The sequence below is a fragment of the Bos grunniens genome, chromosome 23 (genome assembly GCF_055505025.1).
Source record: "Bos grunniens cultivar Pamir isolate PY7600 chromosome 23, Bosgru_T2T1.0, whole genome shotgun sequence".
Taxonomy (NCBI): Eukaryota; Metazoa; Chordata; class Mammalia; order Artiodactyla; family Bovidae; genus Bos; species Bos grunniens.
Window position 1 is genome coordinate 43,159,275 of NC_141187.1, and position 25,417 is coordinate 43,184,691.

At 48.1% G+C, this 25,417-nt stretch overlaps 1 protein-coding gene and 1 non-coding gene across 14 annotated transcripts in view; one reads left to right on the top strand and one right to left on the bottom strand.

Annotated features, from left to right (window-relative positions):
* JARID2 (jumonji and AT-rich interaction domain containing 2) overlaps positions 1-25,417 on the bottom strand; it is a 230,442-nt gene that overhangs the window by 58,042 nt on the left and 146,983 nt on the right. The gene's annotated exons all lie outside the window — the stretch shown is intronic.
* Positions 25,285-25,389, top strand: LOC147347714 (U6 spliceosomal RNA). The gene has a single exon (XR_015153301.1). It is a non-coding gene; the product is annotated as a U6 spliceosomal RNA (small nuclear RNA).

The window sequence follows — 25,417 nt, forward strand, 5'->3', positions numbered from 1 at the left end:
CTTTGAGAGCAGGGGAAAACAACAAGAACCCAAAGCAGCCCATGGCACTGGGCTTTAAGGAAATCTGCTCAAATCCCAAACTGGAATCACCCACTGTGCGGGACTGATAAAGCCACCCCAACTCAAGGCTGCTCTGACTACAACATGTGTTTATAATTGTAAAGCACACACAACTTACAATTGCTGGACTTATATAAAATAGTAAGCAGAGTATCTTCAACTGTTGATGTGCAAAATGCCCTAATATTTTAAGTTAGCACTCTAGTATTCAACAAAGCCACATACACACACATTTTCTGCTATGTAAAAATTATGTCCTTTAAACTTAACCTCCCCTGTCCCGCCCAGAATCAACCCTTGCCTCTCTTACAACACACTAAAAACACCCCTGAATAGGTCATCTTCCCAACACGAAGTGACATTTGATCAAAAGGAAGATAGGACCGCTGCTTACTAACTGGGCAACAAGCCTCTGCCTTTAAAATCTACTAACATCACAGCTAACCAAAAGCACTTCAGAATCTAGGAATAACCAGAGGGAAACAGCTACAGAACACAGTATTAGAACACAGTATTCATGAAAAGCTAAATGCCTTTAACAGAAATTCCAAACATTATAAACTGTTGAGGGAATAAAACAATGCCCCTGGTCCTCCTGTGTGATGGGGAACAAAGAAGAAAATTTTGGGGGCAGCAGACTCTCCAGAAGGTGAGTGAACAGGAGTGAGTTCTGGGAAAGTCACCAAGCCAAGGGACTGCCCTTCCAGAAGGATCAGATAGGGGCAAGGGGTGACTGATTCAGAGACTTAAGAGCTGTTTCTTTGGGAGTGGAGGTTGGGGGTGGGGAATACATTTATTGGACATGTGACAGAATAAAGGGCCTGTTGGGGGGGTGGGGTTGTTCCCAGTATACTGTTGTAGTTATGCAGAAATGGGGAAACCCTGTCTTTTAGAAACACAAAAGGAAATATCAGTATTTATAAATAAAATGATACTATGTCTAGAGTTCACTTCAAAATCAGAGAAGAGCTGTGTTTCTCAAACTGAGATGAGGATCCGATTTGCATTTGGTTCTCCCTCACTTTAGACCTTCTGTCTTTTACAAATGGATATTTTTATAAGATAGTTACTATAGAGGAAAAATGAAAGACATAAACTACAAGCTCAAATTTATTCGACAGACATCACTCTGTTCAACCACTTGAATGTGCTCGCTGCTCACTCAGTTGCTACATTCAACTCCCTGGCAGCAGGCAGCACACAGCCTGTGCCTTCAGCAGCGTCACTCTGGAGAAAGGAGAGGATATAGGAAACCAGACAGTGGTCCAGCAAGCCACACCCTCTCCAGGTCCTGGCATCCCCGGGAAGGACTGAGCCCAAGACAACTACACCTCCTCTTCCGACAAGCTTCTCCTCTCTGCCAACCTTCCCATCATGTGAAAGAAAACCCCCGTCATGCTTTCCTGCTGAAAGGGGTTTTAATTGGCCATTTTATGATGTGTACATCTTCATTTAAATGGACACAGCTCACACTTGGCGGATTAAGGGGGCTTTACAGAAATACCGCCTGCATGTGAACAGGACGTTCAGTGTTTATTGCTTTTTCAAAAGTCACCAACGACAAATACCAGACATTATTATGAGACGCTGGCCCAGCCTGAATGAAAAACAAACACGCAAACAGAGATGACAGAGCGGGACACAGCAGAACATTCTACAATTTCAGAACCTCAAAGATAAATGCGCCAACCGCTGTTCAAATAAAAAGCACTTTTTGCCTGATGACTTTCTCAGGGAGGCTATGAAAAATAAGGGCATGAGAGATTAAAAAGCGGCAGTAAAATAAATTACCCCTCAGAGGAATAAGCCAAGCTCCCAAGTGATTAAGCATTTGTGAGACCCAGATGAAAGCAGGAACTGGAGAACAAGACAAACCAAGGTCTTGTTTAAAGAGGCCAGAAGAATCCGTGCTTCCCAGAAGGGCAGGGCTGTGGTCTGGCTTTGTGCAGAGTCCCGGGGGATTAACAAAGGTGTGACTTGGCTTTGTGGGCTCCACGGGACAGGAGAGTTTGAATGACACGACTCAGAAGACAACCAAGGAGGAAGCACTCTTAGCCACGTGGCCACGTTTGCAGGATAGGTGATTCATTCCAGAATGTCTGATACAAGGAAATGAGTGGATGTTACTAAAATCAGCACAGAAAGTGGGCTGTGGAGGTCCAGATGTGCTAAAGAATGACATTATCTGCCTCCGGAGGTGTTGTGCAAAGGAGGAGGCTGGGGTGCAGGAGAGGGCAGGCAGGATGAGACCCCCACCAAGGGCAGTGGGGCTCCAGCAGGGCCGGTACTCAGCGGCTGGGCATGATCACGAGGTGGCACCCACTCACCCCTCCACCAGGGGACATTTTGACCGAGAACACCTTCCATTTCATTACTAAGGTGAAAACACATTAAAATGAAAATTTAGGCTGGGCCGTCCCTGCTGGCCCAGTGGTTGAGAGTCCTGCCAGTGCAGGGGACACGGGTCCGATCCCTGGTCTGGGAAGATTCCACATGCCGTGGGGCAACCCGGCCCATGTGACTACCAACCAGAGCCTCCATGCCTAGAGCCCATGCTCCAGAACAAGAGAAACTACAGTGAGAAGCCTGTGTACTCCAACTAGAGGGTGGCCCCACTTGCTGCAACTAGAGAAAGCCTGCACACAGCAGCGAAGACCAGTGCAGCCCCCCCCAAAAAAGAAAAAAATAATTATAGGTTGAACTAAGGGAGTACAGAGCTATCCAGAGGGTGGGACTGGAGACAGAACAGGGTTCCTGGGGCCCCAGGGAAGAAAACAGCAGAATATGGGACCTCCAGAGGCTTTCAGGCTGAAGTTTAGCCAGGATGGTCCTTACTGCCCACTGATAACGCATGAAGAGCCAGAACGCAGAAAATATGGAGGGCGTCTGTCCCCCACACAAACCACAGGCATGTCAAGTGGAGCAAGACTCACTTCTGTGTTGATATTTTATTAACTCATCAAGGAAGGAATTTTCCTTACAGAAAACTCCTCCGTGCCAGGAAGGTCAACGAAACCAACTAAACCAAACCTGCCAGCAAGCCAAAGCAACTGAAGAAGAAACGTGTAGATACATGCATATACAGATAAACATGTTGAGGGTAATCTTTTATTTACAGTGTGTTAAAATCCAGAGTTGACGGGCAGTGAGGGTGAGGGTACAGAAGTGGTTTTGGATCAAATCATCGCTGTTCCTCATCTTCATGGCATAAATGTGGGTAAGTGAAATAAAGGACTAAACAATTCAGACAGCAAGCTCAGAAAACACAGAGCTTGCTATCTGAACCCCTGTCGAGCTTAAGGCCATCTGGGGTGTCCTTTCTCTAGAAGCTCCTGGGTACAGGAGCCCCCATGGCAACCCAGTCATGACAAAGTTCAGCCCTGCTGCTAAGAATCCCATTTAAACAAACATGCCCCAAAAGGGAGGAGGGAAAATGTGTTGAAGTGAAAGTCGCTTTACTGATCTGATCCCCCAGAGTATCGCTCCATGCAGAAATAAACCTCCCAGGTTCCCAGGGGCCCCTGCTTCCTCCAGCTGGAATGTTCTTCCCTTTTATCTCACCAGGGCTGGCTTCTTCCCATAATCCAGCGAGGGGAACATTCCCGTGTGCTGCGTTTTACCAAGTCACGTTTCCCACGTCTCTGTTCAAAAGTCACCTCCTCGGAGAGACTGAGCCACTCTCGAGTGTCATGTCCCTCAGGACCAATCGCTCGGCCCTCTGCCCTTCGAGGGCCTACAGAGCAGGCTTGCCTACAGTCGCCCCCTTATGGCCTTTTCTGCACGTATGGGATGCTGTGCGTTGAGGGCAAGCTTTCCGAAGGTGCTGAGAGGGAGGGGTTAGGAACACCGCTCGGCTCAACTCATCACTCATTGTCCAGGAATTACACTCATTTCTGATCAGAGCGTCAGACTGCAGGGCAGTCCGGAAGGGCGGGGAGATAGCCGGACGGATGTGAAACAAACCCAAGAGCTACAGGAGACGCCTGTGGTGCTGCCCCCAGTAAAGTTATTGGCCATCCCAGGATACAGCTACCAAAGTGAAAGTCGCTCAGTCGTGTCCGACTCTTTGTGACTCCATGGACTATAAAGTCCATGGAATTGTCCAGGTCAGAAAACTGGAGTGAGTAACCTTTCCCTTCTCCAGAGGATCTTCCCAACCCAGGGATCGAACCCAGGTCTCCCGCACTGCAGGCGGATTCTTCACCAACTAAGCTATCAGTGAAGCCACCGAAGTCCACCAGAATGGAGTCTCGTTATTCCAGTTTCATAAGGATCTGCTGATGCAGTCATAATTTGGATCACAAACAACGCCACTGCTTACTAAGAACTTACGCAGTAACTTGCCCATCAGGAGCATCGTCTACAAAAGCCGATGAAGATCAGGTCCTGCCTGTCAACTTGTACCTGCGTTACAAGGGACCGTTCCACCCAAGGCGAGCCGCTGCACTCCACACATCCGCACACAGCACACCTGGCCTCAGGTCACAGTCTGCTGGCCCAGCTGGAAGGTCCTGCCACACAGCCCCGCACACGGGACCGCCACTCACCACAGGCTGTTCGTACTTTTTGACGAGCTGCGGGAGGGAGCAGAGGGTCCATCTTCTTTCCCTTTTCTCTTCCATGCCCCAAGAGACACAGAAGAACCCTTCTCTGATGTGGGATTGTTGGCATGGGGGTCAACAGCCCAAAGAATGTTTTGCTTGGTCACTTAAAATTTGACCCAAATAAATCAACAAATAGATTTCATATTTAGGTGAAAAAAAGTATGGGACCTTTATGGGAACAAAGCAGCAGACCAAAATAGTCACTATCATTATTTTCAAAGTTCACAAATAAATTGCAAGGCAAAGCTTATAAAGAAAACCCACTGGTAGCTGACAAAGTCCTATGCCAAACATTGTCTTGTTTTGTAACACTCTGCCGGTGTCTCCTTCTGCCCCCTCCCAAATCCTGTACTGAGAAGCTTCCAGGGCAGCCTGCCATCAGTGGCCCCGGGGAAGGGGGTGGGGGAAGGAACGGGGACGCATCGTCTCCAAGTCTCCTCTGGGGTTATCCGCAGCACAGAGTTAACCAGCTTACTGCTATCTGCACTCAATCTCCAGGGCAGCCCTAAATATGGCACAACAGCAATTTCTAGGTTAATTAAATTCCATTTCTGTCCAGGATTTCTGATGGTTTACAAACCCAAGGAGGATGCGGGTATGTGCACAACTCAGCTGGACAAGGCAGAGAGCAGAGGGGACTAGGTCTAGAGCAATGCCCAGCCGGCCCTCACGGAGGGCCGTGTATGCCAAAGACTGTCGTATTAACTTAATTTTCCAATATTAAAAATGTAAGCTGGTAAATCCAATTATTTAGATTACATCCCAATTCTAAACAAAGAGCCAGGCCTGGGTGGGAGGAGAGGCTGTGTGTTCATTCAAAAAAGACGCCGTGCTATGTCTGGCAAATGCGGAGTGACCAGCATAGCCGGGCTCTTTGTGGCAGTGTGGGAGCTGGTCCTGACGCCTTGCCAACTTGCTGAAAGGCCTATTCAAAAAAAAAAAAAAAAAAAAAAATTCCCGTGTTTCTATCCCCAAAATAAGTACCCACTCTATCCTACCCCCAGACACACACAAACACACACACACACTACAGACCTGGCAGCCAGTCAAAGAAACAAGGGTGGGTGTGTCTGGCTGAGTGTGTATGTGTGGTGGAGACTGTGGGGGGTCGGGCAGGGGATATCCCCTTGCCCAGGGCAGGCTGCCCACCAAATTCAAATGCGAGTGCAGTTGTGGGCACACCACACAGGATGGCTGTAAACATCCTGTATAGTAAAGAGAAAATAAACACATCCTCAAGTGAACCCAGAGGCTAGCACAGACCACGTCAGAAAAAAATCAGAGACAAAAAGCCCCGGCTCCTCCCCTCTGCGCTCACACCCCCCGCCCCACACTTACAATGGGGGTTTGTCTCACGGGTGTGCTCTGTCTCAGCTACAGAAAAGGGAGAAAGGGAGGTTGGCGGCTCCCAGAGAAGGTTTGCTACCTGGAATGCCTGCTTTCTGGTACTTCTAGAGATCGTGTTATACTGGTTCAGGGGTCCTGCTTCACACAGAAACAGATGAAATCGTTTGTTTACACTAAAAACCACAGGATGTTAAATATTTGCAGCACTTGTCTTAATTAAATTACACAAGCAGCTATTTAGAGTAAAAATTTGCTATGAACCTGATTTACCTAAAGAAACTTGTTTTTGGTTGAACCTCCTTCGAGATGAATCTTTCAAAGGTCTGCTTGGTCAAAGTGGTCCAAGAGAAAGAACCTTGGTATCAGAAAACCTGGGCTGCTTTGGTTCAGGTCAACTTATGACCTTGGGCAAGAGAAGCCTCTATTTCCTTGCTGGGGAAAGCAGGGCAGCGGAGGGGGAGGACAGACCTCGTAGGAAAAGGAGCCAACTAAGGGTCTTTCTAGCTCCAGTCTTCTCTGACCTCATCTCTAAAACGTGAATATAGTAATTCCTGTAATAAATCCTCTTGCATCTGTGATTTCATAATTCTAGGTGACAAGTTCTGATCTTCTGCCTGTGCCAAGTGGGAAATACAAACCTCCATTTCCAAAAATGCCTGTGCTGCTAAAGACTGTTAGCACCTACTTCCTGACTAGGTTGTCAGGCAAAACAGCAAACATGGTAACTTTCAGATCTTGAGATATATATACTGGCTTGCACTTTAGAAAGCAGTATAAAATTTTAAATATAGATATCCCCCCACCCTGGAAAAAAAAGATGGCACAATGCCAAAAGTTGCTCCACAGTTCCTTTAAACTAGTAACAACAATACTATCTACACTCTGCTTTCCTAAGACCCAGTCCTCCCAATTAGGAGTAAATCACTCATTCAGGAACTTCCTTCAGAAGCCTGAGACACCTTCAGGAAGGCTAACCTAACTACTCATGAGTATATTCATCACCTCTACCCCAAAGGCCAGATCAAGGAGAAGGCATGCACTGCAAACCCAAACCACTGCCATCCAAACCACTGCCATCTAGGAGCACACTCCAGATGCTCACAAACACTGCACCCTCTCAAAAAGCAGGCATCAGCGAGAAAAGTGAGCCTCCGTTCTCTTTAGTTCAGGGGGAAAGGGTCAGAGGAGGGAAAGGAGAATAAATAATTACAAGATACAGCATCTTCCTAAGCAAAACATTACTTGGGCACATGAATCTCAGGCTGGGAGCCCACACAGATGGTATGAAAAGTAATATGCGGGCCTGCAACTGATCCCATTAATAAAATGATGCAATTACGGGTTTGGGGTTTTTTTTAAAGTCTGATGCGGCATCCTCAAATGTCAAAGAACCAAGGCTGCCTGGAAATTCTGACTCTGTCACGATCAAGAAAATATTTGACACTGACTTCTTTTGTGCTCTCGAAAGCAACCATGTCAAATTTGAGAGGGATCAACATTAATCAACAATTAAAGCGGCAACGAAGCCCTTTTGTTCTGTCAGTCACAAATGTCACACGTGTTACACTTTACCACCAATGGAAAGCCGCGGGTTTCACCACCCTCAGGCGGCGTAACCCTCGCCTTCTCAGGGACCTAACTCCTAACCGGGATGCAGGCGCTGCAAATGTTCTTCTCCACAGTCTGTCCCGTTCAGGGCAGTCTTGAGCAAAAACTGTATCTTTACAGCAAAAGTAAGAAAAGGATAAACACTAGTCAGAAGACCAACACAAGGATGTTAAAAGTCTTAATCCAGCCAGGATCTGGCCAAAGAAATTCCTAATATACTACTGTATTATAGTTACAGGGCGCAAACGCATTATCTGAAGGATGGTCAGTTGTAAAAGCCTCAAAGAGCCAACTGAAACGCAGATCTGCCTTTCTATGCTCTTTCGAGGTGGGACTGCCAACTGCTTTTAACAAAAAAAAACCCCAACAGTTTCTCAATTTTAGGTTACTCAATACCCAGCTGCAAACTACCAGAACACTCCTTGGGTCCCGGTAGAGACGACAGCTGGGGCGGGGAGGCTGAATGACTATTAGGCAGGAATCGTGTTTTACTTCTTCTTTGAAGGAGAAAGCAAAAATACCCTCAGAAATTCATCCTGCAATGCTACACAGTTCATTCACTAAACAACAGAATCCAGTGGATTCCTAGCAGTGTGACTGAAAAGTCAATCCCGAGGAAACCTCCCACAAGAAAGATTCTCCATGGAGCTGAAAAGGGGGTGGGACTAGAAACTCCATCAGCACATAATAAACCAGAGCACAGAAGCAGTGCTCAGAGCTCTAACTAGTCCCTGAGAGCACGGAGTAGGCTTCCTTCAGCTTCACACATCCTCTGCCCCTTGGACAGGGATCTGCTTTATTTAAAGGATGGCAAATAGAAAACGGATTCTGGACAACTTCCCCGCCCGCTGGAAATCCCATGCAGCAATCACACGCACCAATAGATGGCAGTAGAGAGTCTTCAGACACCAGGTCTGGGCTCAATTCTGAAAAGGAAATTAGGACTTTCGCAGATTTATGACAAGCCTGGCATTAACCAACATTTAGTACCTGCACTAAAATCTAACAGCAGGCTAAAAAACCAGCCACTGTTTATAGAAAGTAAAGAACAATGTTAGCAATACCCTTTCACCCAACAACTCAATTACAAGTCAAGCTCCTTGCTTGTATATAGAAAATACATAGCGACTCACAATCCAGCATTTTATATACTGAAGACCTAGGGCTGAAGTCCAGGGGACTGTTTTCTGAAATACGTTCCCTCCTCTAAAAGTGATTTTTACCACTCGTAAAAGTAAGAAAAGGCAAAACTAAAGTAATGGATCATGGTTCTCACAGGCTTCATTCTGGGGTTCTGACAGAAATTTATTCAGCAGGCTGAAACATAATCACATGCAATTTTGCAAATATGGGTGTTACTTATGCTTTCCCCACCCAGAGTGCCGAGGAAAGTTTGTTCTGTGATGAAGCGACGCACTATAACCCACACACTTTCTGAATGTCTGTAAGGGAAGTCCTGGATTTATGACAGCAGCCTAAACATGGAAAACACAACCATAATGAAAGAATCTGTTAGCCACTAGTGAATGTAAGAGCCATTATCCTCCCCACCCCCGGCTCCGGGGCTGGTGCTTGGTGACCCTGGAGTTCCGGTGGGTTCTCCAGATGAGAAACAGGAGTTGACAGCATCGCACACTCGGCCCAGGCTCAGAGTCTGAGAGACACACAGACGCAACAGTGCAACAGAAGCCTAAACAACAGCCCAGGAAACTTTATCAACTCAAAGGAGCCAAGAGGGAGCCATGGCACAGAACTCACTTTCCCTTCTAACACGGCTTAGAATACCCTGAACAAACGCTGAATTTCTACCAACGTATAGGGCCGCACAAGGTAACCACAGCAGGTCAGGAAGCAGCATTTCCAAATGGTATTGCAAATCAGATCAGACGAGTGACCTCTCAAGCCAGACAGGCCGGGCGAATGGAGGCCGACTCACACCTTCCAACCCAGACACAAGCCTCTCTCATCCACACTCTTAACACCCACCCTGGGTGTGTGTGTGGGGGGGGGGGGGTGGGGGGGGGGGGCCTAAGACGCTCCTTTCCAGAATAAAAGTCGACCTCAGTTCTTCCTTGCCAGCCACCTGGGAGTCCCAGACCGACTCTGCAGGATAGAAGCCCACTGGCTCTACACCTGAAGTCAGGGGGCGCTAGGTGGTAAGGGTTACGTCTGTGGGTGGCAGCAGATGACAAGCACTCCAACGTCTGCACAACACACAGGCCCACCATAAACGTGTGTGGCTCACACGTACCCTCACAGGAGTCTAATGACAATGTCTTCTGACTAGATCGCACTTCCATCACAAAACTTCTCCAAGAGGGGAAAAGTCAGTCTGACTCACAGGAGCCTTGTCATCAAGTACGTCATCTTACATCCATTTAACAAACTCAACCTGCTGCTAATAACATGAATGACTAATCATGCCTTTCCTAAGATGTTAAACTTGTATTTGCTGAGACGCTGTAAAAGCAGCTCAAAGGGCCTTCAAAGGATTTGAGCAAAGCCAGCAGCAGAAACCCCAAGAGGCGAGATTGGGGGTACGCAGAAATCCAAACAAGCCCTTCCCTTCACTGGGTGCTGTAGATGACTAGTTATCCCCTTTCCATCTGGGACATTCAAATACCCTGACAAATTCTGATTCCCACTGAGCTCCAGGAAACAACCAGAGGAAAGTCCAACCCCTTAGGCAGGATTCAAAATAAACCCCCAAACTGTGTGCATCATCACTTCATCAACTCCAAAGGACTGAGAGACTTCCAGTTTAATTAAGCCCTTCATTAATCCTTCCTGCTCGAGCCCATTTTCCCGTCCGTAAACAGGAAACAATGAAGCCACAGGGCAGCTGCCTGCAATGCGGCTCCTCTCCTCCAAGGAAGGCCACAGGTACGCCTGCTTGCTGTCCCAGGCGCTGTCACAAGGCCTCCATGAGGGCAGGTTCCACTCATTTTCTCCACGTGGTGCTACAAAAGAGAAGGGTAGTGAACAGAAAGTAGAGAGAGGAGGGGAAGAAATGGAGTCAACCCAAAGTTTCTACATGACCCTAATAAATTGTGAAAATTGAGGGTGGGGGTTATGCTTGAGTAGAGATAATTTAACAGAAAGCAGAAACCGCCAATAGAAAAATAAAAGGAACTGTCAACAACATTTATGAGCTACAAGTTGAAAAACTGACTAACCCCTGAGATTGTCTTTTTTAACCCCCAACTCAAACCTAGCTTCCGCGGGTCCTCCCACACCAGGAATAATCAGCGTTTGTGATGCTTCCCATCAGTGGATGTGCTGTTTTCCTGTGTTCTCTCCCATTCCACTGCGCAGCCAGGAGACGAATAAGCCTCTTCAACTGACTGATGAAACACTCAGCCAAGGAACTTCCTTTCTGCTGCTTTTCACTGTGCTACATTATCACCACAGGTGAGCCATCTCTGGAGAGAAAGAGAATCCCCAAGACTCAGTTTAAGGACATCCTTGGTGACTCAGTGGAAGAACCCGCCTGCCAATGCAGGAGACGCAAGTTCGATCCTGGGGTTCGGAAGATCCACCGGAGAAGGGCACAGCAACCCACTCCAGTATTCTTGCCTGGAGAATCCCATGGACAGAGGAGCCTGGCAGGCTACAGTTCCATGGGGTTGCAAAGAGTTGAACACAACTGAACGACTGAGCACACTTTAGGCGCAGTTTAAGGGAGGGTGCTGTGGGGATGACAGGAAGGAGGGGGTAGAGAAGAGAAAAACTGTCACATTTTCCCAAATGGTCAGAACCCGCGATGTGCTGAGGCATCATGGAAACCAACGACATCCTTCCCGTCTCTGCAACCAGATTAACTCGAAGAAACAGAAGCTACTAAAGTGCAAGCACCTCCCCCTCAACCCCCATAGCTGGCTTTAGCAAAATGCCAGGGATGTGAGCTGGACGGACTCCTGTTCATAAAGATGCGGGTGGCAGGCCATGGGGGCCGGGAGGTACAGAGCTAATCACTTCAGAAGGAGTCTCTCCAGTTCCACCAGCCTAAACATGCTCTTTGATCAAAGAGCCATCGGTCTTCCACTGCGTCAATACAATGCCAACCACCACCCTCCCAGCCATCCATCAGCCCTGGGAAGGGCTGCAAGGCCCCACCTCCACCAATCTGTAAATGAGCCTGTAGGAGAACATTTCCAGCCTCTCCCCTCCCACTCCAAAATACCCTCAGAGACCAGTGATAACAACCTCACAAAGACGGCCAGCAGCTGACCCTGGGAACCCACCGGGTTGCAGAAAGATGGTCAATTCACTTCCCCAGTTTAGTCCCTCATCTGTGTTCCTCCCCAGGTTTATCTTTGTCTCCTATTTCACACAATTCCAAATATCCCAAATTTTATCCAGTGCTTTCTGAAATGGATTACTTCATCTGAGATGCAGAGTACAGCAATCTAACTTCACAGGGGTTGTTGCTGTTCACTCAGTCACGCAGACTCTCTATGACCCCATGGACTGCAGCAAGCCAGGCTTCCCTGTTCTTCACCATCTCCCAGAATTTGCTCAAACTCACATCCACTGGGTTGGTGATGCCATCCAACCATTTCATCCTCTGTCACCCCCTTCTCCTACTGCCTTCTATATTTCCCAGCATCAGGGTCTTTCCACAGGGATTCCCCTCACAAATTACTGTTTTCTTTTTTTTATGTTACACAAGTTTAAGCACAGAAACTGTTACATGAATTAGTTCTACAGGTAGAAACAGAATGCACTGTTGGAGCTGTTGATGCCACCAGGTAAGTCAGACCCCCATGTTCCAGATTTGCAGGGAACTGGCAACGCCTTGCCTCCCACGTCTGACTCTGAAGTGTAGGCCTATGGAGCAGGGCAACAGGACAGGGCCTAGGCCACACCGGGCAGCCGGCCCCACAGTCACTCCCCTCTGGGGCAGAAACAGACCTGGGAACCAACCGCTCACCAGAAGACAGCCTTCCAGGAAGAAAGGTACAGTTTATTCCTTCCTGACCTCCCTGCTCAAAGCTAACAACTACAAAGACAACCTCACACCCCTGGGCTTCTGGGCTGATTAGCTCCACAATGAAACAATAAAACCAGCAGGTTAGACAGCAGAGGTGTGGGGAGCAGCCAGGCTCCCATGGGCCCGAGAGCTGAGTGGGGGCCCTTTAGAGCCCCCACAGCCCCAAATAGATAGGGAAAAGGTGACACTTTATGTTTTGGGGCGCCAAAACCACTGCAAATGGTGACTGCAGCCATGAAATTAAAAGACACTTGATCCTTGGAAGCAAAGTTATGACCAACCTAGATAGCATATTAAAAAGCAGAGACATTACTTTGCCAACAAAGATCCATCTAGTCAGAGCTATGGTTTTTCCAGTAGTCATGTATGGATGTGAGAGCTGAACCATTAAGAAAGCTGAGTGCTAGAGAATTGATGCTTTTGAATTGTGGTGTTGGAGAAGACTCTTGAGAGACACTTGGACTGCAAAGAAATCCAACCAGTCCATCCTAAAGGAAATCAGTCCCTAATGTTCATTGGAAGGACTGAATGAAGACTGAATGAAGATGCTGAAACTCCAATACTTTGGCTACCTGATCTGAGGACTCACTGGAAAAGACCCTGATACTGGGAAAGACTGAGGGCGGGAGAAGGGAATGACAAAGGATGAGATAGTTGGATGGCATCATCGACTCAATGGAGATGAGTTTGAGTACGCTCCGGGAGTTGGTAATGGACAAGGAGGCCTGCTGTGCTGCAGTCCATGGGGTCGCAAAGAGTCAGACACAACTGAGCGACTGAAGTGAACTGAACAGTCCCAAAGCCTGAAGGCAGACCTTTGTGGAACTTACAGAAGGAAACAGACACAGCAGGTGATGACTCTCAGAGCAGGACAGCCCTCCAGACTCATCCTTCCAGGAACCTAACTCATTTTAAGTGACTGTGAAAACAAAGTACAAATACTTGACAGGCAAAAACGTCCTGAGAAAGACACTTTGTGGCAAGGTTGGGGAGAAAAGAGATCCCTCACACACTGTCACTGGGAGAGTGAATAGGTGCACCTAACTGCAAAGATTTCCCTAGTGGCTCAGATGGTTAAGCATCTGTCTACAATGTGGGAGACCCGGTTGGGAAGTTCCCTGGAGAAGGAAATGGCAATCCACTCCAGTACTATTGCCTGGAAAATCCCATGGACAGAGGGGCCTGGTAGGCTACAGTCCATGGGGTCGCAAAAAGTCGGACACGACTGAGCCATCTTCACCATAACTTTGCAAAACAACATGGAGGTTCCTCAAAAAAGTAACAGAACTACTAGGTGATCCAGCACTTCCACTTGTGGGTACTTATCCAAAAGAAATGAAGTCACCATCTCAAAGAGATGCCTGCGACTCCATAATCACCGCAGCATTACTTACAGGACGAATGGACAAAGAACACATGTGCTACCAGTATGCGGGAATATTATTCAGCCATAGAAAAGGAAGCTCTGCCATTTGGGACAACACGGATGGTGGCCCAGGGTATCACACTAAATCAGACAGAGAAAGAGAAACACTGTGTGATCCTTACATATGGAATCTAAAAAACCAAACTCAGAGAAACAAGAGTAGACTGGCGATTTTGTGTGTGTGTGTGGGGGGGGGGGGGGGGGCAAGGTAAAAACTTCTAGTTATAAGATGAGTAAGTTCTGGTGATCTAATGTGCACCATGGTGACTATAGTTAATACTATACGGTATACCTGAAAGAGTAAATTAAATAATAAAAGTGCATTAAAAAATGAAAGTGCATGAGGCAACAAATTCACTAACCTTACTGTGGTAATCATTCCATAATATATACATACACCAAATCAGGCTGTACACCTTGAACTCTGCACAAGGTTATATGTCAATTATATCTCAATAAAGTCGGGGGGTAGGGGTGTGGGGAGAGGGAGACAAGACAGGACCCAGTGACTAACATTCAAATGTAACCTAACATCCCAGAAATTTAAAACAAACTAGCCCGAATGAAAGATTTAACTTGGTATTAAATCAAGCGTTTTTCTATTAAAACAAACCCAAATCTATTCATGGAGCTGAAAGAAAAAATTTAAGACAGACCACAAAACGTCAAAGAAACGTCCCAGATATAGAAAGCTGAGGAACCCTGTTCTATTGTTGACCGTCCACCTTCTCATGGCCCCCAGATAGATGAGGAAATAGTGGCTCAAGACAAGTATTTGGTGACCTGAACAGGATTAAGCCACTACTGAATACTCTTAGAGAACACACAACAACAACATTCTGTCAAAATACTTGAATTAACAGCCCATGGAATGCACATAATGGAATTTTGAGGCACTTGGATAAATGAATGGGTTCATTGCCTGTTGAGGGGCAGGGAGCGGGAAGGAGCCTCTGTTGCCATGGTGACTGTAAACCAATGCATTCCTTTCCACACTTGACAGCAGTTAAAATAAACACAGATGAGAACTGACCCTATTTGCCCTTGCAAGAATTCTGTGACATTCCCTCTCCCCAGTCATCTCCTCTGGGGAACTGCTCCACCCAACTCTCTGGCTCCACCCCACCCGCTGGCTCCACCCCACCCTCTGGCTCCACCCCACTCTCCTGCACACTTGCTTGCAGGCACCGCCGCTCCCAAAATGAAACCCACAAGCCGAAAACACAACAATATCATTTTAAAAGATAAAGCCACTGAGAAAATGGAAATGAGAACATCAGGATATAGAACTGCCTTTCACGGCAAACGTGACTAGAAGCATGGATTCTGTGCTCCAAGGGACAGCGACAGGGTTGGTTAGTGTCATCTCTCCTCCTCTGATCTAAAACACATGTTTTGTAAGACACAGAAACTGCTGGGCACACAGTGAACGGTGGAGACAGACTCATGGAGGTGTGTGTGTTTTACGGGCAGATTCCCCCGCTGGGTATAAATTAAATTAAATCCTGTGCAAGCTGGAACGTGTGGAATCAGGGTGAGAACGAGAGGTGCGCTGGCACCTCCGTGTGTACATATTCTCATCCCCACTCCACCGCTGTCGTGCACACACACATTCACACACAGGCCCTGGAAGGGCTGCGGGGCAAAGGCTTGGTAGAATCACGAGAACAGGGATGGGACGGATATCGCGCTGTCTGATTGGCAGCCAGACGCCATGCGTGAATACTAAGTAGGAAACAAAAGAATAAGTCAGTCTCAGGAACACAGGGGTGGTGGTAGTTTTGGGGCTCAGTCGTGTCCAACTCTTTGCGACCCCATGGGCTTCGAAGCCCACAGGCTCCTCTGTCTGTGGGATTTCCCAGGCAAGAATACTGGAGTGGGTTGCCATTTCCTCCTCCAGGGGATCTTCCTGGCCCAGGGATCGAACCTGGATCTCCCACAATATGGGCAGATTCTTTACCATCTAAGCCACCAGGGAAGCCCATTGTCCACTTTGGTGAGTGTTTTGGTAGCAGGAAAACACTTCCACTCAGTATGCCCTCAGGTAGGGCACACATACCACATAGAAACAACTACCTAAAGTCAAACTGCACCAGAAAAAAAAAAAAGAAGAGGAGGTGGGGGTGGGGAAGAGGTAGCGTGCAGCCAGCGACCTATCTATAAATAATTTCAAATAAACCGCAAGGGAAGGAACGACATCACGGTTCTGTTTCTGCACAAGGCAGATGAACAAACTGAGAAAGGAACTGTCTGGAGACATATCAAGACAAAGACCTCAAAAGCCGTCATCTCAAGCAGGCATGGCCAGAGTGCCTAAGCCCCAACTTTTTCTATAAAGGGAAAAAGAGGGCAGAAAGATGAATTCGGACCACGCTGCACCCACGGGGCTGAGTAAAGGTTTGTTCAAAGGTGAACCCAAAGCAGAAAACAAGAAGATGATCACAGCTCACCAAAGGAAAGAAAATTCCAATTCACTGAAATTCTTACCTAAAGGAGTCACACAAACTATCAAGTGGCGACCAGGGGAGAATACGGCTGAGAGATCAAGTCTTTTGGGAGCAAAGGCTGAATCTACCTAATGACAGCTAACGGCTCCCAGATTTCTGAATCGTGGGCATCACTTCTGGCCTTTCACACAGTGACTCCACAGAGAACAGTTATTTAGTATTTGGTGAAGGACAGTAATATGCCCGGAGCTTTAAACCATGGAAAGCACTTAGTTCAGCAGCTATCGGACTGATCCACCAGCCAGCAGCAGGAGAATCGCCTGTGAACTCATTAGAAATGCAAAACCTCAGACCAAAGGAATCAGAACCTGGTGGGGGAGGAGTGAGACACTCCACAAGCTGTGTTTCAACAAGTCCTGCAGGGGGTTCCCTACACACTCAGGTGGGTTACAGCCAGCCCTGTAAGGTACTGTGGTCACCACTGATCAGACAATCAAAGGGAGGCGCAGAGACTTTAGGTGGCTGTCAACAGCACAGTAGCAAGTACCTTCATTATTCCTACACTTCGGCTCTCTCCACTGCACCATGCTACAGGGGAATCCTGTCGGTGGTACTGGACACGGAGGCCCGTTTAAATGGTGAGGCAACTGGCGTCGAAGATCTACTTCCTATTTTAAATGAACAAGATCAGATTGAGTCCAAAGTGGTTTTAATTCTGGATATGTCTTCTCACTCTTTGATAAACTCTACATTCAAAGGTGGCACCATCAATGCGCGCTGCTCCCAGCGGGCTTGGCCTGCCTCCTTAGCCAGGCGTGCCTGGGAACAGGCTCCTGACTGCTTTTATTTGCTAAGAGAAGTGTGTCCCTTCCCTCTGGCATGTGTGGCTACTGGCTCAAGGGGCTTTCAACGAAAGCAGTTTCTAGGTTCCTAGATTAAGGATCAACAATGGAGACAGAACCTCTCTGGGAAACCCATGGGTGTCACTCTCCAGACTGATATCTCTAAGTCCCTTCATTTCTCACATTGCTTCAGTGAAGAAGAAAATTATACTGGCCGTTTTCCCGTTTTCAATACCTCCTTTGTGTACAAATTTCATTGTTTTAAGTATGAATTTTAAAGTATCTGTCTGGGCAAACACAGCAGAGTGATGAAGATGGGCAAGAGCAAGTATCTATTCTCAAACTGCCGACCTACTGAAGTGTGTCCTGCTCATCTGAGAGGCTTCCCCAATGGCTCAACAGGTAAAGAATTCACCTGCAATGCAGGTGGGTTCGATCCCTGGGTCAGGAAGATTCCCTGGAGGAGGAAATGGCAATCCACTCCAGTATTCTTCCCTGAAAAATCCCATGGACAGAGAAGCCTGGCAGGCTATAGTCCCTGGGGTTGCAAGGAGTGGGACATGACTGAGCTCTGAGCATGCATGCCCACCTGAGGCTTGAGCAAAGAAGCCTGACAACATGGGAAAGCACTTGTCTGCCCACAGGTAGTAGGCGTAGGGGCGGTGGCAGAGATGGAAAGGGCCCCAGAGAAGGCAGGTGTGAGCACGCCTTCCCCGTGCTCGCTGGCGTCACTTGCCACGACCTTCAGAACAGAGAGGCCTCCAGCACCGAGAGAAAGCTGCACGGCCTCACCCTCCTCTCGCTTCAACAACAGCCAGAACTCAGGGCAGGAGGGTACGTTTCAGGAGACACAGAGAATCCGGCTGTGCAGACAAGATCAATGGACATTTTGAGTCGCTTCTAAATCAACGCAAGCATTACTAGACATTCTCACCGTGAGGATTCCCAGTGCCTAGCCCTTCCTAAGCCTTAGATTTTTCATCTACAGCCCAGGACGATCTGACATTCAGATGATCCAGAAGGGCTCTATTTACCCCGCCTTGTTCCATGAGACTGGACGGCAGGAGGCCTGAGAAATGAAGAATCAGGGGAGATGATACAGCCAAAGAGCTCCAACCCCTCCTAAGGGGAATAACTACAAGCTCCAGAAAGGCCAAGTGCCAGTCCGCATTACACAACGGCATTTGCCAGAAGAGCAAGCTGACTACAGTGCAAACGGTCTGCAGGCTGTCACGATGGATGCCAGTGTGGTTCTTGGGGGGCAGAGGAACAGGGTGAACAAATTTGCAATTATATTCTAGAGAAAGAAGGACTGAAAACAGCATACATTTAAAAACTGCTAGATTCCCATCATGCACCGTTCCAGGATAACAGGGGGAAAAACAACGTGTGAGTTAATGAATACAGCATACAGTAATCATAAAGTACCCCCCTCCCCACAAAACTGGCCTGAATTGTGCCCATGGTTACTTGAAGCACCCTCTACAGGCCATTCCTTTCCCAAGAGGCTACAGCAGCCACGGTGGGCTCTGGCTCGGAAAGAAGGCCCAGGAATCCTGTCACTGGCAGATAAGCAGGCAATGACAAAAATGGCCTTCCCACGAGATAACCACCAATAACCTCTAAATGGGTTTACAGCAGAGAACATCAGAGCCAATGCCTGCTTCACGTTATTTTTTAGTTATATTATCAGAGAACAATTTATTTGACTCAGTAAAGCAGCTGCCTATTATACTGTTATATACTCCACAAAGAATATGCTATGGAAAAGTACTTCCTGTGAAAGAAGCAACATCTCAAAAAGTTCTCCATTCGTCTCCAGATGTGTCTGAAACCAATTATGAGCAACAGGACAAAGATTCACTTTTAAGACCTGGCTCTTGCTTTCCTTTTGTTTTCAGTCTCTCTACATTTTATAAATGGTAAACACCAGGAATTAACATTAATGCCAACTCCATGTAATTGAAGCTTTCTATAAAGTGATTATATGCACTATTCAACCTTTACAGAGTAAATTTTCTTCCAAAACTCCACTTCAAGAACACAGACAGACACAAAGTTAAGTCTTCGACCTCTGGGAAAGCCAAGACTGGAGAGGATAACAGGGTAAGGAAAAGCCAAGGATATTTATCACCATCACTGAGAGAATGTTTGCCATCATGGAATCCGACGATCCAGTGAAGTACCTTAAAATACTAAAGATGCTAGGAAACAGAAGTCAACACTGACTAGAGCCACAGGGCCTTCAGACAGGACGGCATTTCTGTCCCTTCACTTGGCATCACCAAGTAACAACGGCTGGCATAATGCAGTCACCAAAATACTGCAGTAATCTGAGAACCTGCCATGAAAGCAGAAGTTAAGGCACTTGCTCATATCCTCATCAGAGGTCACAAGAGAGGCCCCGAGGAGTCATTTTTACAAGTTACAGTTCAGTTTCTGTATAGATGGGTGTAGAATTTTGGACCCAAGAGATGTTACGGAACCAGAGGAGCAACAAGAAGGGATGAGAAACGAGTTGGGAGGGGACAGAATAGTCTTCTATACCACAAACCAGTGTCGTGTGCTCTAGTCTTTCCCAACCCCGTAAAACAAATACACATGGGCAACACTTCAGACACACAAGTACACACACCTACCTTCCAATACGCCGAGAGGACATGAAAGATCTGGATAATCCAAAGAGGAAAATACGCTCCCCGAACAGAACGATTCCTTTAGGAAGATTCCCTTTCCATACACTCTATTTGGCTACTCTTAAGAATGTGTTTACCTTCGCAAAAACAGACAAACATACCAGACACTCCGCCAGCCACTGGGGATACAGAGGACACAGAGATAAACAAGGACGGCCCACCCGTGAGGGAGCTGGGGGCCAAACCCTATGAAAGCCACCTGAACGTCAAGTGAGCGCAGGAAGACGTCAGTGATCCCCCAGTGCCCACCCCGACCCCACCCAAACACCACCTCGGACGGACACTGCTGAGCCCACACTCATCCTCCGGGATGGGCTCTGAGCTAGTGGGAGAAGCTCTCAGGTCATTTGAGGAGGCTTACACTCTGGAAAGATTCTGTTTCCAGATCAACGCAACTGAGCCTAATTTCTTGCCCTGTATTAACCTAATTCCAGGGAGTAAAGCCCCATCTATTATTATGATCTCTTCTTTTAATTTCTGAATTTCTCACAGCAAAAACAAACCAAAAGTTTGCTGCTGACAAGTCACTGAAACTGCTGTCTTCCCTCCTTGGTCTGTATTTGAGAATCCCTCCAGCCAAGCATCCCTCTACCCAGTCGATTTCACTCTCCAAATGAAGGGAAGGGAAGGAAGGAGGGGAAGCGTAGGGTGGGGGTGACGAGAACAGGCTATTCTCATCTCAGTCGCAACAATGTGCACTGCTTTTAACTGAGCTCCTAAGCAGCCAAGTAAGGTGCCGACATCAAGGAACGTTCTGCATAAAAAGCCGTGTCTGACAACCCCTGCACAAGCACTCACGTGTGAACCACAAGTGACACTAATGGCTGTCACCCCCTTTGCAAAGGAGGCGGCTCCAAACCCAGCACCTATTGCCTCTCATGTGAGACGCCTGGAAGCAGCGTCTCCGTGCTTGCTCTCAATTTCATCAAGGACGACTTATGAACGGATAGGACGTTTCTGGGAGGGTCAGATATCACTGAAAAGATCAGGGGCATGTTTATATTTGCCCTTTGCGGGTAATAAAAGGCAAGGAGGACAAAAGCACGTGACAGAGATATTCCTATTGAAAATAGGTGGAAGAGCGTCCCTAGAAGAGGAAGGAAGGAAACTGGTACCCAGTTTCCGTGGCAACCACAAAGCATGCTAAACCAGCATTTGCATGGGAGGTGGAAGTGATATCCGAGCAATCAGATCTCTGAGGAAATGGCCACAGCCAAAATAAAACTGCCTCAAATGAAGTTCTACCATTTTTCTTAAAACAAATAAATGCGGCAGAAACCTGTGTGCTTACCAGGAACCTCAAGAAAATTCTGGGAGCAGCGGCCCCTTCCCACAAGTACCTAATGATCTGTCCTGGGCAACAACTAATGACCAATTAAATCAAAGGGGTCTTGTCCATCTCTAACCCTGCAGAGGACACACACGCTCTGGGGCAGCCTCTGCGCTCCCACTCCTTCCTTGACACCGAAGCCCACGTGAATTGACCTCTTAGGAGAGAGGAACGCGCTCATGCACAAGAACTAAGCATCTACAAAGACGCCTCTACACTGAATGCCTCTCTAGCAGGAAAAATAATGAGTTAAGGAAAGAGGGGTCCAGTTTCACAAATGAAAAAGCTTAATACACAGTTCCAGGAAGGTAGTTAGCATTTGCATGTGTGTTAAGTCATGTCTGACTCTTTTTGTGACCCCATGGATGGTAGCCCTCCAGGCTCCTCTGTTCATGGGATTTTCTACGCAAGGATACTGGAGTGGGTCGCCACTCATGTCTCCCCAGGAAGGTAAGAATTAACAATAAATTTGAAAATAAACTGCACCCTGCCAGAAAGCTGTACCTCTCCCTGCTTTACATTTCCACACTGTGTTACTTACTCCAAATGCAAAATGCTACCCCACCCCAAATTACCCAGGCCAGAAATATGGTGCTTTAACATACGCTTTAAAGTGGAAATTCCATCATCACTTTAAAAGAAAGGATGGAGCCAACACAAATGTATTCTGCTGCTACTGCTGCTAAGTCGCTTCAGTCGTGTCCGACTCTGTGCGACCCCAGAGACGGCAGCCCACCAGGCTTCCCTGTCCCTGGGATTCTCCAGGCAAGAACACTGGAGTGGGTAAATTTATTCTAATAGTCTCCAGTCTAATCGAAACCAGAAAAAACAGCAGTATCTTTCAGATACCTCCAACTCCCTTTCTGATCAGCCAAGACCCTCTTAGGTTTAAGTAAATTCTTCCTTTGGTTCAAAACAAGAAAGCGATTGCCATTGGGGTTTGTTTTGAATTTACCAGGGCTTCCCCGACGGCTCAGTGGTAAAGAACCCGCCTGCAACACAGGAGACCTGGGTTCCACGTGTGGGTTGGCAAGATGCCCTGGAGGGGGTGAGGACAGCGAGGCCATGGGCTCCCTCCGCTCATCGAGAGAAGACAACGCTGTCATTCAACCTGCACCCAGCTAACGTGCGTTCCCCGTCTCTCAGCACATCCTGGCGTAGAGGGATGAGGAGACCAGAGCTAAAGCTCAGCAGGCGCCCACCTACATTACCATGATACATCACCGTGTTTAATTCAAAGAACCACCTGAGTTGTTGCAAGGGCAAGGATGCCTCCCTAGGCTGGTCCAAGGCAAAGCCCACCCACCCTCAGCCCACTGCCATCCTCTCTGCGGGCCTGGGAAAGGCGGGGTGGGGTGTGGAGTGCACCCCACTCTTAGTACAGGTGACTGCTCAGATCTACTACGACAGTGGCAATCCTGAGGCATCTGTAAGACAGAAAAACTGGACTGGGGCCTGTTTTTCACAACCACAGGGGCCCCTTCAAAATACCAACTAACCTCTTCTCTCAAACGTGTTGGTATAGAAACCTTAGGAAGTGTTAGCACAGAAGAGTTAGTAAATACATCCTGCCCCCTCCAGCCCTCTGGTCAATGTCAGGCCCTCCAGAAGCAGCCTGCTACAGAGCACAGAGACCCCAGGAGGCCTCAGGGCTCAGCCTCGCCCTGCTCCGCAGGTCTATTCCGCCAGCACGCAGCCCTCCACCCAGAGTGCTTGGCGCGGGATGGACGCCCCGCCACCACATCAGCTGGGGGTTGACTGCCCTCAGGGCACTGGGACTGTCTCTCCCTGTGATCTCGACCAAGAAGGTGGCTCCAGACACCCTCTGCCTGGAAGTTACAGGGCTGCCCCCAAGGTCCATCTACAGCCCAGAAGAGTGAAGAGTCTACAGAAGGAAAAACTAAGTGCTTGTGTCGCCTGGCTGTAGGTGGCCCACTCCCCTGGACACCCCGTGGTGGCCCACAGACGTCATGTCTTCCACAGCGCTCCACACGCTGCGTTTGAAATGGTCTGCTGCTTCTCTCCGGAGTGGAGATTTCCTCAGCAGAAATTAAGGCTGAATCTACCATCTCTGAGATCCACCTGGGACTTGGCAACAACTGGAACCTTGAAGAAATGAGTGCTTCTGGCCCCTGCTTCCCTGAGATTCCCACTCCTCTGACGGTTAAAAAGGCATCACTTTGCCCAGCCCTCAGAATCCTTCCCTGGTGGCTCAGACGGTAAAAAATCTGCCTGCAATGCTGGAGACCTGGGTTCAGTCCCTGCGTCGGGAAGGTCCCTGCAGAAGCAAACGGCAACCCACTCCAGTATTCTTGCCTGGAGAATCCCATGGACAAAAGCGCCTGGCGGGCTACAGCCCACAGGGTCTCAAAGAGTCAGACACGACTGAGTGACTAACTCACACAGCATCCTCCGGCCTCTCCAAGTATTTTGAAAGCAAAGCTCGTCTACCTCTCTTCAGCAGCAGCAGTCCAAGCGGGCTCTTTACTACTCCCCTCAAGGTATAGAAACCATCGACTGGATCCTGAAATAACCTGGGAGCTTCACCTCTTAGCAGAGCACACCCGAGCCCTTCGCTGTGCCTTGGTTTTCTCATTCATAACATGGGAATGAGGGTCAAAGACCCATCAAAAGGAACTGCTGTGAGAATCAAATGGACTAATACATGGAAACAATTTAGAGTATTTAGAATAGTGGCCAGCACACTGTAAGTGCCACATAAATACCTGTCACTGCTGCCCTGCTAAGAGCCAATTCTTTTGGAAGACTGTCTCTCCCATGGAGAGTTAAGAAGAAAAATTGGGGTAAGCAACAGAAAGGTTCTCCAAGGGGACTGAGATGCCAGTCTATTCTAAAAAATTCTTCTCCCTATTTCGAATCAAAGGTCTAGTTAAAAGATCATGCCAGAAAAAAAACACGTCTCACCTTAAACCATCTAAAACTGAGAGGATCAATTAGTGATGTCTCCCACCCAGCTGGCACTTGATAAGATCAAGAGGTGTCACTTGCCATCAGGCATGCATACACAACAGTTCCACATATTTACGTGCTATCCAGGGACTCTGCATCACTCCAAGAGTTTAGAAAATCTCACAGACACCAAGGCCTTAGGAGGCTGCCTTCCGGTCCTGGGGATGGTGGCCTCGTGGAATGTGAGAGCCCTGGTGCTGGAATACACCTAGAACAGTGCTGGGCCAGGGGTGAAGTCAGGAGTCGGGGTCAGAAGGCTAAAGCCACGTGTCCACAGGGCCAGAAAGGGGAAAACAGAGAGAAGTGGCAGAAAGGTTCTCCCAGGAGAGGACGGGCTGGAGAAACCAGGTAGGAGGCTCCCTGCATCTGAGGACAGGGAGCCCAGAAAAGGACGGCAGCACCACGCCATGCAAACATAGCTGCCAGGAGCCCTGGGACACTCTCCTCCACTCCCAACTTCCCAGGCCTCCCAACCATGGCCCTAAGAAAACCAGGCCAGTGAGAGTCAGCTGGGGATCAGAAATGACACCCTTCCTCCAGCTCCTGCCTCCCCCTTCTCCGACCAAGGAGAACACACAGCGGGGCTCAGGCCCAGGGGGCAGTAAAGCACACAGGGCACCCTCAGCCCTGCTTATCTTGGTCTGGGTGCTAAGACTGTGCTTTTACTAGAAGCACAGGGTATAGGGTGCAAAGAAAACATTCCAAAGGGAACCTGCAACCCACCCTTCCAGTTAGACCAAACAAATCCATGTACGTTCCACAGAAGGGTCCTGGAAAACACAAGGCCAAGATTGCTCAGTCACCAAGGAACCTCAGTCCCCACCCAGTTCCAGATTCCTCCAAGCTCCACCTGCTGCCTCCTCCAACAACTGTGCTCCACCCCACCTCCCCAGCCACCCAGATCCTCCTGCTGATCTGGGCTGCATCTCCATAAAGTGTGTGGCGAGGGACTTCCCTGATAGCTCTCTTTGGCAGCACATATACTAAAATTGGAACGATACAGAGAAGATTAGCATGACCCCTGTGCAAAGATAACATGCAAATCTGTGAAGCGTTCCATGTTTTTTGGCCTCCCCTTGTGGCTCCGCTGGTAA